At 34.2% G+C, this 12987-nt stretch overlaps 1 protein-coding gene and 1 long non-coding RNA gene across 12 annotated transcripts in view; one reads left to right on the top strand and one right to left on the bottom strand.

Annotated features, from left to right (window-relative positions):
• The window catches only part of LOC125126158 (uncharacterized), a 150074-nt gene that overhangs the window by 129626 nt on the left and 7461 nt on the right, over positions 1-12987 (bottom strand). For all 8 annotated transcript variants that reach the window (XR_007134519.1, XR_007134521.1, XR_007134523.1 and 5 more), the window contains exons 2-3: positions 8899-9006; positions 4533-4594 (exon numbers count right to left, since the gene is read on the bottom strand). This is a non-coding gene — a long non-coding RNA (uncharacterized LOC125126158). The remainder of the gene's footprint in view (positions 1-4532; positions 4595-8898; positions 9007-12987) is intronic.
• The window catches only part of MEF2C (myocyte enhancer factor 2C), a 172930-nt gene continuing 165600 nt past the window's right edge, over positions 5658-12987 (top strand). For 2 of the 4 annotated variants that reach the window (XM_047778266.1, XM_047778251.1), the window contains exon 1: positions 5658-5877. The gene's annotated coding sequence lies outside the window, so the exon portion shown is untranslated. The remainder of the gene's footprint in view (positions 5878-12987) is intronic. The other 2 variants (XM_047778267.1, XM_047778255.1) reach the window with 2 other exon arrangements.

Below are 12987 nucleotides of genomic sequence, written 5' to 3'. Positions count from 1 at the left end.
CTCTCCTATACTGTTGATGGGAATGTAAATTGGTGCAGTCACTATGGAGAACAGTACGGATATTCCTTTAAAAACTAAAAATAGAGTTACCATACGATTCAGCATTTCCACTCCTGGGTATATATTCCAAGAAAATTATAATTCCAAAAGACACGTGCACCCAAATGTTCACAGCAGCACTACTTAACGATAGCCAAGACACGGAAGCAACCTATATGTCCATCGACAGATGAATGGATGCAGATGTGGTACATATATAGAATATTACTTAGCCATAAAAAAGAATGAAATAATGCCATTTGCAGCAACATGGACAAACCTATAGATTACCCCACTAAGTGAAATAAGCCAGACAGAGGACAAATATCATGATATTGCTTATATGTAGAATCTGAAAAAATATGATACAAATGGATTTATTTACAAAATACAAATGAACTCACAGACATAGTAAACAAACTTATGGTTACCAAAGGAGAAAGTGATAGGGAGGGATAAATTAGTAATTTGGGATTAAGATATACATACTGCAATGTATTAAGTAGATAACCAACAAGACCCTACTTTACAGCACATGGAGCTCTACTCAACATCTTATAATAACCTATAATAAAAAGAATCTGAAAACATATATACATGTATAAACATATATACACATATATGCACACACACATATATATAACTGAATCGCTTTGCTGTGCACCTGAATATAATACAACATTGTAAATCAACTACACTTCAATAAAAAAGAATTCCCCCCAAAAAAATCATCTTTTAAAGGTACCTACTAAAATATTAAAGGATGAAATGATGTCATGCCTGGGATTAGCTTCAAAGTAATTTGGGGTAGGAATGAGAGGTAAAAATGGGGATATGGTGAAACAAAGTTGCCTACAAGATGATAGTTGTTGAAGGTAAGTATAATTGCATACAAGTTCCTATCACTCTCTACTTTTAAACATGTTCAGAATTTTCAGGTAACAAACTTACATAAGTAAAAGTAAAAATACATAAGTAAACACATAAGTGATTTAAAGACTCAGAGGCCACAGTCTATGTTTCTGCATTAAAACAATTTCTCAGACACAGAGATATCAGAGATAATATTTTATGAGGATATTGAAGGCTGATTTGCAGAATTTCCTTAATGGAGGACCACACAAAACACTAGCTTTTAAGCAAGGGTGGATTTCTCTCTGAAAAATCTGACAGTATACAAGTACTTGACTACCTAATCTAAGTCACCTAAAGACATCAAAGGAGACCAAAAAAGTGGGTCTATAAATATGGTTGTGACTTATTCCTGTTCTTTTAATAAGGTGAGGTGTATGAGAAGTCTCACAGAGCATATGACTGCTATCCTTCCAATAGCATTCTTGCAACACAGCTCATCCCATTCAATTTTGCCATTCCCACGTTTACTGTTTAACATCTCCACTTTCTGCTCACACTTTTAAGCTTTTAGGTTTTGAGGTGAGGGGAAAGAAACCTTTGGAGATGTGCAAAATTCTTTCTCAAGTCCAATAATACATTAGGAAGTATGTAAGTATGTCTTATCTGGAAACTCTTTTTTTTCTTTTGCTCTTTTTTCTTTCCTTTTTTTTTTTTTTTTTTTTGGCAGTCAGAGGGATACTCTGAGTAGCTTGTCCAAGGTTCAGATTAAAGAAATCTCTTCTCTCTTACCTTATCTAAATCCTGCCCTCCATTTCCTGGATAAGAAATCAGTTGACTTACTGATTTTTAAAATATTAATTTCAAATTTTCAGTATTTTAGATAATTATTTTGTCTATAACATTACTGTACTAGCACTACTATTAAAATATCATGCATCCTGATGCTCATTTTCACTAAATATCTGAAAAGGCTATAGGAGCATGTTTAAAACCTGATGTGTGCTTTGGGATCGACTTTGGGGAATCAAGGCCAGCGTGTGCATTTGTATAAGCTGGTCACATTTTAGGAAGTATTTGCAAGAATGTATTTTCAAAATATTTATCGTCTTAGAACTTTCATTAAAGTGTTTTTCTTTTTAAACACAGTCTTGTTTACAATGGCCACTTTAAAAGTTGCTACCCCAGGCTTATAAATCAATATTATGTCTTCCCATCAACAGTATTAAAAACATCCATCTCTGGGAAATGTTATAAAAGATTTCACTACAATGATAATTCATATAACAAAGCAAATAGAAAAATGATATTATATGATAGCATACCAAAAGATTAAAAACTCTTTGCAAGAGGGTATTTTAATTTCCAATAAAAGCAAAATATTAGTACAGTGGCCACTAGTTACATATGGCCTATGTAAATTGAAAGTAATTAAATTTAAATAAAATTAAAATTCCATTTCTCCATTGCACAAGTCATATTTCAAGTGCTCAACAGACACGTGGCTACTGGTTACCACACTGGACTTCCAGATATAGAACATGCCCATCATCACAGAAAGTTTTGCTGCATAATGATCTTTGTTAGAACACTACTGATGAACTGATGTTCATTTATCAGTTTATTTCTATTAAGTCATTTTTCTGTGGTATAGGAGGTTGAATTAAAATATCCATTTCCTCGAAATGGGGAATTATAACATTAGCCAGTTTTCCTTTCCAATTTGTATTTTCTTTCTTCTTTAATGATCTATTCTAACCCTGATCTGCTTCAAAGTTTACCCAGCAATGGTACAATCTTTATTTTGTGTGATGAAATTCCTAGTTCAAAGGGCAGTATGTCAGGCCTCCAACTCCACACTTGTGAAGTTTGTAACTAGCATAAAAAACACTCATAGCCTAGCCAGGTTCTCCTCATGGGTAAAGGGTATATCTAACTTAGCAGAGAAACTGAGTGATATCACATCTGTCCTTCATACTTAGCAAGGAATCATGATGCAGTAGAAAGAGAGAAACACAACAGTAACAAAAGTAAACCCAAATAATATGAAAAACTCCCAAACCACAAGTCTGAACCAGTTGCACTTAAATGCAGCTCCCGAAAACCCTGATGAAAAGTAATATGTTTGCATTTAAAAAAAAAAAAAAAACAACTAGATAAACCAGGAGTTCCTGTCATGGCTCAGTGATTAACGAATCCAACTAGGAACCATGAGGTTGTGGGTTCGATCCCTGGCCTTGCAGGATCTGAGGATCTGGCATTGCCATGAGCTTTGGTGTAGGTCACAGACCCGGCTCGAATCCCACGTTGCTGTGGCATAGGCCAGCGGCTACAGCGCCAATTAGATAGACCCCTAGCCTGGAAACCTCCATATGCCACGGGTGCAGCCCTAGAAAAGACCAAAAAAAAAAAAAAAAAAAAAAACTAGATAGACCATTTAGCTGATCCAGATGGTAAAAAGAAAAAAAGGCCTATAATTATATGAGTATATGTTTAAGAATTTTTATTAAAAAGTAAACTATGGAGTTCCTGTTGTGGAGCAGTGGAAATGAATCTGACTAGTAACCATGAGGATGCAGGTTCGATCCCTGGCCTCTCTCAGTGGGTTAAAGATCCGGCATTGTTGTGAGCTGCGGTGTAGGTCTCAGAGGAGGCTCTGATCCTGTGGCTGTGGTATAGGCCAGCAGCTGCATCTCTGTTTCAACCTCTAGCCTGGGAACTTCCATATGCTGTGGGTGTGGCCCTAAAAAAAAAGACAAAAGACCAAAAAAAAGTAAACTATAATTAATAATAATTTAATATTGAAAATAATTTTATATCAAAAGTAGAAAGTTCAAATATGAGAAAATAATAAAGTCCAAGTAAAGAAATACTTGATAGAATAATCCAAATATTTTAGAAATAGATCTATCTCTAGAACACTATGTTATTTTAAAGCTGAATTTCCATAGTAGATTCCATCATTTCTGAAAATTAATTAGAGCCCTGATATTAGCTACTGAAATGTACCTTAAATTGGGTGCAAAAGAGAAAGAATGAATGAAAAAGAGAAAGAATGAATGAAAATAATATGCCAACCTCTCAAATTGTTGTCCAACAAATTTTTGCATTTTGGAAATTACACTTGCTTTCAAGATGATTTGGTTGTTTAAATACTTAATCTCATCTCTTCGCTCACTTGCTCAATCCCTGAGCAAGTCTAAAACCAAATAAACTGCTACAAATATTTACTAACAAAATAATATTTTCAAATAATTTTTCTTAATTTTTAAAATTTAAAAAGCTTTATCACCATTAGGTAACTATTCTTGGCACAAGGCCTCTGAAACATTGTTTCTCAGACACTAATGGGTCTTAGAAAAGTTTGAAACTCTCAATTCATCAGGACTTTGAGTAGCTGTTTTGTACCTAAGAATGAGAAATGATGGAGAGGTTGGAACTAAACACATAATTTTAAAAAATATGATGAAAACATAAGAGCTTTGTTATGATGCATATAACAATCAAGAACCTGTTTCTTTTTAGCAAACTCCTAAAAAGTACCTCCCGTATAATTATTAAATAAAAACACTCACTTATTCAGTACTCAGCTAGCTTTTAAACTCTGAATAAGAGAAGTACACAGTGAGAGAGGTACTTACATGGTTTCCTTGGATACTGGATGATGCCATTCAGGTCTATGTTTTTATCTGAAAGTGGTGCCCTGTGGAGAAATGAGGCTTGGTGAGTGGCTGTTTATACACAGTAAGTAAATAAGAACTTTGTTTATTTTACAAAGCATTTTTTGATTTTGACCCAGATTTCTTTTTTTCATCACACCCAGCCCTTGTAAATGGCATTAATATGGTAGAACAGGTACTCTGCACAACTCTTTTTTAACAGTACTTAAGAAATCATAATCATTAAAGCAGAAGCTCAGAATGCCATGGCTAAGCACATTACTCCTAGGGCTGCTTTATATATCTTGACTACTATATTTATGTCAGACCTATCAATGAACACTGCCTGCCTCTCTCTTTTCCTTCAAAAAGAATTGTTCTCAAAGCATCAATAAAGACATTAATCGAAAAAAATGCATATAAATGATAAATGTCCTTACCGTAATCAAAGAGAACTCTAGCTTTAGGCCACTCCTAAACACCCAGGGTTTCCACAGACATTAGCTGTCATTTTAAATGTTGTCCTGGGATCCTCCATTCTCAATAGTTTAAGTGCTATGAGCACACAATTTTGACATTCAGTCTCTCAGAACTACATGCTTTCTAAATTTGGTAGCATGATTAATCCCTCCTATGTGATGAGTTTTAACCTTCTTATATTTCTTTGGATCGAAAAGAACAAATGAGCTACCACAAAGAATGGCAACTAACTTTAATGCTTAACACAATTTAACAACCTGAAATGAAGTAAGTGTGTGCTATGTTTCTATTAAAAAGTTTCCAGCCACAATTAATTGAACAAAAACTCGTCATGTTCCAAGATTATTCTTGGAAATGCAATTTTAAAGTCTGTATGAAACAAGGAAGCTTACTTTTTACCATATGAAAGCAATCTCATTTTTTAGGAATGAATTTTGGGTAGACTTCCGATTTGATATTTTCCATGTGAACTAGCAGGGCCTTGGAAGGGGGGGGAGGGGAAGAAAGTAATTCTGTGTTCTTTTGCCAGCACTGACAAAGGTCTGGTTGTCAGTGATACCTTTACAGCTAAATTTACTCCAGAGTGACAGGAACAGGTGCACCTCGGCCTGCCAGACACTTGTGCACAGGGATCACGCATCTTACGGCTTGACGATTAAGGGGGGAAAGCCTGGGTCTTCATAGAAAAGGAGAGGAGGCAAACGCAGCCCAAACTGGGGGGTTTCTCTTCAAAGCCAGCTGGTCTGGCTTTATTCTACAGGAATTTTTTTACCTGTCAGAGTTTGGACAACAAAGCCCTCAGCAGGTGCTGACGGGTACAACTTCCTGGAGAAGCAGAAAGGCACTGGTGAGTTTCAATTGCCAAAATATATTTTTTAATCTCTAAAAGTTGATTTTGTTATCTTGGAAGAGGCACTGCTGAGGTACCTACACTCAGAAGGCTGATGAGACCATTGGAATCAAAGCCAACTAACTCAACAGTGGGTTTTCCTGCTGTAGAAAGTAAGGCTGTTACCATTCGACAATTTTTCAGGGTTAAAAAAAAGTTTTTTTTAAAGAAAATACTTTATATTTTTAATATGGGTCTCTCATCACTGTCCTCAATATTTGAAAGGTAAAGAATTAATCATATATGATATTAGATAATTCAAATAAATACATACGTATCATTCTGTCTCCTTTTTATCTAATTCTGTCATAATCTATTCATTCTGAATAAAATGTTATTTTTTGATAAACCTCAAATAAAAATGTGAAATGGTAAATGCTCTTTTCGAAAGTTTCATGCGCTAGAATTTTTTATGTATGCATTAACAGAAATATGGTTAGAGAAAATATGAAATTAATTTTATTTTTAATACATTTTTTAAAACATGTATTGCACAGAATTTTTAATAATTAGAAGTGGCAACCTCTTCTCATTACAAAGAGATTCTTTAGAGAAAAATCTTCAGAGTAAACCATCAATACAGTACTAAAGCATGTTTTTACGTCATTGATTTCCAAAATTAGTACACTTATATATTTGATATTTTTATTTTGCGAATTCAAAAGTTTAGACAAAAATATTTTTTTCAGAATAGGATTTTAATTAATGCGAAAGATGGAAAAATGAGACCACATGTTAGGACATATTTTTAAAGTGATTCTATTTCAAGGACTCATTCTTTTAACTACGCTTCACAGCATTTCTCTACAAATTGTTGTATTATAGCAAATTGAAAACATTTATTTAAGCAAGTAAGGAGCTCAAAGCTAGGGACTATACATAGTAAACATATGAAACCATTTTAATAACCAAATTCCATATTCACAAGCAACATGGACTAATGAATGTAAAAGACACACAACATACATTGATCAAGAATGCTATAAATTACTATGCATAAAGTCAATTTTCTGGGCTGTGGGGGGCAGAATTGGTGCTTAAGAAGAGCAATGCTTCTACCAATATAAATTAATACTATGAAGCAATTGTTTTATTCAGATAATCTCATAAATAATTTTCAATGTACATGCTTAGCATACTGTCACACGGTAAAAAAAAAAAATCTGATTTTTTTAAGATCTGACTTTTTTAACGACCACAGTATCTAAAACAATTTTCAAACCAATGATGACACAGATATGTCACAAATTTATATGTATCATACTCTTTCAGACTAAGTTAACTGCTATTTAAAATCATGAAATATTTAAAATCTGATATTTTAAAAAAATCAGAAATTATCTATGGTACCAAAAAATCTAATATTTTTAAAATACAATCTTATCTACATTCTAATGAAACTATATTTTAAAAATTCAAAACTCAAATCTGACTTACATTATAAATTATTATTATAGGATATGCTTCAAAAAATTAAAGTATATTTTATTTTTAAAAAGGAATATATTGTGGTTTCAAATTGCTGTTTTTATGTGCTATTTTGTCACCTTCTTTATATTGATTCTGGCGCCTGAGTAACCATGGTCACTGAATTTTTTAGATAACTTCACTGGTCTCTTAAAGAATGAGTATGTATTCCATGCACTTGATAATTTTTTTAAATTTATTTGGAATGTTAAATGTTATATTCCTAAAGAATCAACTACTTGATTACAAAAATGATGATTATTTGCAAAACTGAAAAACACTCAAGTCAATTTCAGAATTATATTTGTTAAGTTTTTATGTGCAATTCCACTGGCTATAATTATAATTCTGTTTGTCAGTTACACTAATTATACTTATATGTAATATAAAAGCTTATTCCAAGTTATTTTTTATGACTCACAATTTTTTTAAGTGTGACTTAACCTTTTAAAAATGATATCAGGTATAGTTTAAATATTTCTAAATAACTAAAATCTATAATTTTAATCCCACCCTAAATGGTGGGCTTAATCTAAAATTCCAAGATATTTTCTTTTAATCATGAGAAGAAGCTTTAATTCCTAGTTCAACATGCAGCTACATACTTGTCCTTTCTGATAAACCTTCAACTTTTACTTCAGGAAAATATCTATGCCAACTCCCGCAATGTATGGGGATGGTTTCTTTAAATAAATCTTAGTCAGAAACTGTGGCTTAAATTTGCAATGACTCATATGTACCCTAAAAGTTTAATATTAAAACACATAAACTTTAAGCATTATTTGCAAAAATCTTCATTTATTAAGGATGGCTTATAGTGGAGAAAAAAATAATTATTCTTCCCTTTCACAAAAACATTTTGTTTACCTCATAAATTCATAGAGATATTCATAGGGAAAATATCAGCTCTCCAAAAAATCAACTTCAATAAATTACATTCTGAACATCAATCTATTTAATTTCAAGACAAAGAAGTTTCCAGCTAAAATGGTTTACTTGTAAGTATTTAAAGAAACAAAAATATTTTGGCAGCTTTATATGTATCTCCTCATTGACCAGCCACCTGACTGACAGCTGTCAACTGTCTGTGGGCCAAATGTAACCCAGTAAAGATAAAAATTACCTATTAGTCATCCCTGTTGATAATACCTGGTGCCAGTAGGTTTTCAAATAGGAATAACTAGACAGTAGATACAAAGAAGTAAAAGAGGAATCATTTCAACTGGGTATCATGCCTCCTTTGTCACTAACTTGTTTCCCCTTACTTTTCTTATTTATCTCCTTTCCCCCAATGCCCATATCTCACACCTAAAAAGAGTTAATTTCCTTAAGGGAACTTCAGACATATGTAACAAGTATATGTCCATGAAAATACTGGGTAGCCAGGTGACACTGGCCACACATATTTTTCAATCAAATCTTTTAAGCTCATGAAATTTTTGAAAGAGTCTTTGAAGCGTTCAACAACTCATTTTAAAGAAAATGAAACAAAAGCACAAAAATGAAATTTACCCAAGGTCACCAATGTGAGGATGTGGATGCAGACTTTGATCTGTATTGCAACTTCATATCCAGTGATTTTTTTTTTTTCTGGTAGACTTAAACATGTAGACTGTCAAGCTATAAGTAAAAAAGAGCACACGGAATTAGTGTGAGTTACATTCCTTTGGAGAACCATTTTCAGTTACCAAATTTAATACCTTACAAGAGAGATACAATTTTACCAGGGCATATTAAAATATTATTTATAAAAAGAGCATAAACACATTAAAATATCTACGGTATAAATTCTTTTTTAGATTCTCTTTACCATTGAAACTGACTTCTAAGCTGAAAATATTTATGGTGTATATGAAGCAGAAATAAAAAGTAATCAATGGAAGCATATGTGTTTAGAAGTTGAATGCAAAAATGAAAACCTCAGGTTGAAAATTTTTTTGAAATATTATGGAATAATTACAAATACCAAATATACCAAGGCATAAGCACAAGTATAATACCCAAGTGCAGAATATATTAAAAAGGTCATATTACTGACTCAACAGCTAGCTTGTGAGTGTATGTGTGTTCATTACTAAACTTCTCTGGACCCCAGAGTCTTCATCAGCAAGTGTTTCCTAACAGCTCAGAAATTCTATAACCCAATAATCCTGTATTAATAAAAGTATCTGGTATTTATTCAAATAATGATTAATAATATAATAAATATTTTATATTGCTATAACTTGATAATGGTGGACAACGTACAGATTCAATCAAGGTCATGAAAATATATTCAAATTAATACTTAATTTTTTCTGACCCTTCAGAAAAGAAATTTAGTAGATATCTATCACATTCTGAATTTAAAATAATTTATGTTAACCCTGGGCTTTGGAGCAATATTTGCCTGTGAGAATGTTCACTTTAAAATCCAGATATGCAGGGGTTCCTGTCGTGGCTCAGTGGTTAACGAATCCGACTAGGCACCATGAGGTTGCAGGTTCAATCCCTGGCCTTGCTCAGTGGGTTAAGGATCCTGTGTTGCCGTGAGCTGTGGTGTAGGTCACAGACGCAGCTTGGATCTAGCGTTGCTGTGGCCGCTGGCAACAGCTCCAATTAGACCCCTAGCCTGGGAACCTCCATATGCCTGCGGGCGTGGCCCAAGAAAAGACAGACAAAAAAAAAAATTCAGACATGCAAATGAATTTTTTAAAAAAAAAAGAAAGAGAGGGGAGCTTAAAACATTAATATAGGATAGGGGAGGAAATTATGGGCAGGGTTTCCCTGCAAGGAATTAGTCTAAAATCACCTCCAACAGCTCCATGATACCATTTAGCAGCTAAATTATATATCTAAATTTATAAATGAATTTCTATTACATTTAGTCCAAATCAACATTAGTCATTAATCAGCAAACCATTTAACAATATGAAATAACAGTATGCAAATCAATTGCAAGCAAAATAATCAGTAAATAATATCCATTTCTAACAACTGGGAAAGACAGAGGTGTCAAAGCAAAATATGCAAAATTACAAGACTTTCAAATAAATTCAGTCACTTCTCTGCATCTCAAAGGGGTGTTAGTGAAGGTCAATGACTTGTCCCTCATCTGCCTTTGAAGGATCATGAATGCTTTCTCCTTAGAGTTGAAGACTGACTGCTGTCCAAAGAACACCAGAGCAGAAGTAGGCAGCTTGGCTGTAGTCTCCTTTTCACTGCTTAGTAATTTTATAACTGGAAACAAGTCATGCAACCTCTGTGAGGCTCCTGAATGGATGAGACTCTTTACTGGGCTGTGTGTAAATCATAGGAAAGGAAGTTTTAGTTACCCAGTAGGAGTTTCCTCTGCCACCTTTGAAATCCCAAGAGGACTCTGGGCCATATTGGTGGGTTCCTGTCTGCAAAGGCATACCCTGCCTCTCCCTACTGCTCTAAGTAGCCTATCACATCAGCATTTCGAATAATTAAAACACCAATATTAACCTATGAAATCAGAGAGCAAAACAAAATCACTTTGTAATATACTACAGACCAGCTGGCCATATTTTTCCCACTTGGGCACCCTGGTTACAAAACAAGAAAGCTCTTACCCTCAAAATGATATTACCACACATAGCTTTGAATTTTTCAGTGCTCTATAAGCCCAAGCTGACACAAAGGACTTCATGGTTATTTAATGTTTTTGGTTTTATAAAATAGGAGGAAAATTTTTAATGAAAAAAACCTTCACTACACTCACTGCTGTGAGCCAGCACGTGAATATATTTGTTCATGTCAAAGAAACACTGGAACAAGAATTGGGCACAGCAGAGAACCCCTAATGTGAGGTGTTAAAAATATCTGGATCCAAGAGAGGTTAGTGGCAGCAGCTGGGTATGGAGAGAGGTTAAAGGCTGGGAATGTGGATCACCGTGTTGCCTGGGATGCCAGTGTTGTGAAGGCCCCTCGTGACTGCTCAGCAGATAGAGGTAATTGCAAGGTCATAAGGAACACTGGTATTGACTGAAAGACTCTTTCATGAAAAGCCACATTTCTTAAGTGATCAAGAACAATGCTAGTCCTGGCTGCAGGGCTCCTAGGCTCACCGCAGCGGGCAATCACTGAGTGCACGTGTTTGTGGGCCAACTGTCACTAAGGTAGAGGTTCCTGGATCCAGAGCCTATTTTACAGGCTGGGATTCTAAGATCCAAGGAGCATATTCCACCCAAGAAAAAATAAGCACTACCCCTTAGAGAAGTGAAGATGAAGAAGTGTACAGAAATTTAAAAGAATTGGGTCCCTACATTGCTTTATCACTTTTCCAATACATGTGGTATGTCTTAAAATATGAACCAAGACCAGCAATGGAAAAATTCGTGCCATTCTGAACTCTCTTTTTACTATTTGGAAAGGCATTCACTAACTTACAAGTTCCACAAAGCTTGTTGAGTTGGGAGAACAGGAATGAATAATGGAGAAAAGGCAGAGTTACAGAATTAGGACTTTGCAGATTTTGTGCTTACCCCTGCACTAAGGCAGTGGCTTGCAAACAAAACATACATAAGAAACAACAGAGAAGCTAGTTAAAATGCAGATTCCTGCAATTGTGGCTCAATGGGCCTGAGGCGAGGCCCAGGAATCTGAATCTGAGGCACTCTGATGAAGTGTTCCCTGTGCTGGATGGTTCCATCCTCACTAGAGCTTTCTCTTCTTTTAGAGGGTCAGTTCTCCTGCTCCTGCTAGTAGCAGACAACCAGCACTTAGGGATCTAAGGTCCTGAAAAATCCAAGTGAACATATGGATACATGCGGATGTTCTATGTCCATTGTTATTTACTTTCTGATAAAATCATGCTTAGGTAGTTCATTTATTTTAATTAATTTTATGTGGATTGGCAAATGATAAGATTCACCCAGTACTAGTGACAAGCAAAAAATCATTGTCAAGCTCTACTTGAGTTTCAAGCACTAAATAGTATAGCTTGAAATATGAAAAATGGCTTGAATGACTCTTTGGGAAAGTCATGAAAAGAGCACAGACAAGTGTTTATTATGAGAAGTATGTATGCATGCACATTCACGTTTTAGAATACTTAATTAATCATCACTGACCTAAGGAGTTTAAAGGTTGCAGCTTAGGGATAATGTAAGGGAAACCACAGGCTTTTATTCTCCAGTGTGAGTCACTTTGTGGCTATAGACTCCATAAACTACAATCTCACAGCTATGTAAGGGTGAGGTGAGAATGTGTGGATGGAAGAACACAAATCCTTTGCAAATAGAAGATCAAAAAGATAAGCACACGCTTTATTCTCTGTGAGTTAATCATCATTGTAATCAAAGAGTAATTATAGTGATTAATAACAAAAATAATCATAGAAACTTTTCTATGACCATACTGTCTATAGCATACATCATTAATTGTTTAGAAATAAGCTTCTTTGTTAGTAGTATTTTATTTTGAAGTGATTCAGATAAATAGAAAAATATTATTAATGAAATCCTATGATTCTGAAACAGAAAAATGGAGCTTTCCCAAAGCAAAACTGATTGTTAATAACCTGTGTGTGTGTGTGCATGCATATGTGTTTTTATTGAGTTTACAAATGAAAATAAAAAATTTACAACTGAAGATAAA

Source organism: Phacochoerus africanus, chromosome 4, assembly GCF_016906955.1.
Source record: "Phacochoerus africanus isolate WHEZ1 chromosome 4, ROS_Pafr_v1, whole genome shotgun sequence".
Classification (NCBI taxonomy): domain Eukaryota; kingdom Metazoa; phylum Chordata; class Mammalia; order Artiodactyla; family Suidae; genus Phacochoerus; species Phacochoerus africanus.
This window is presented reverse-complemented; position numbering and strand designations above follow the sequence as displayed.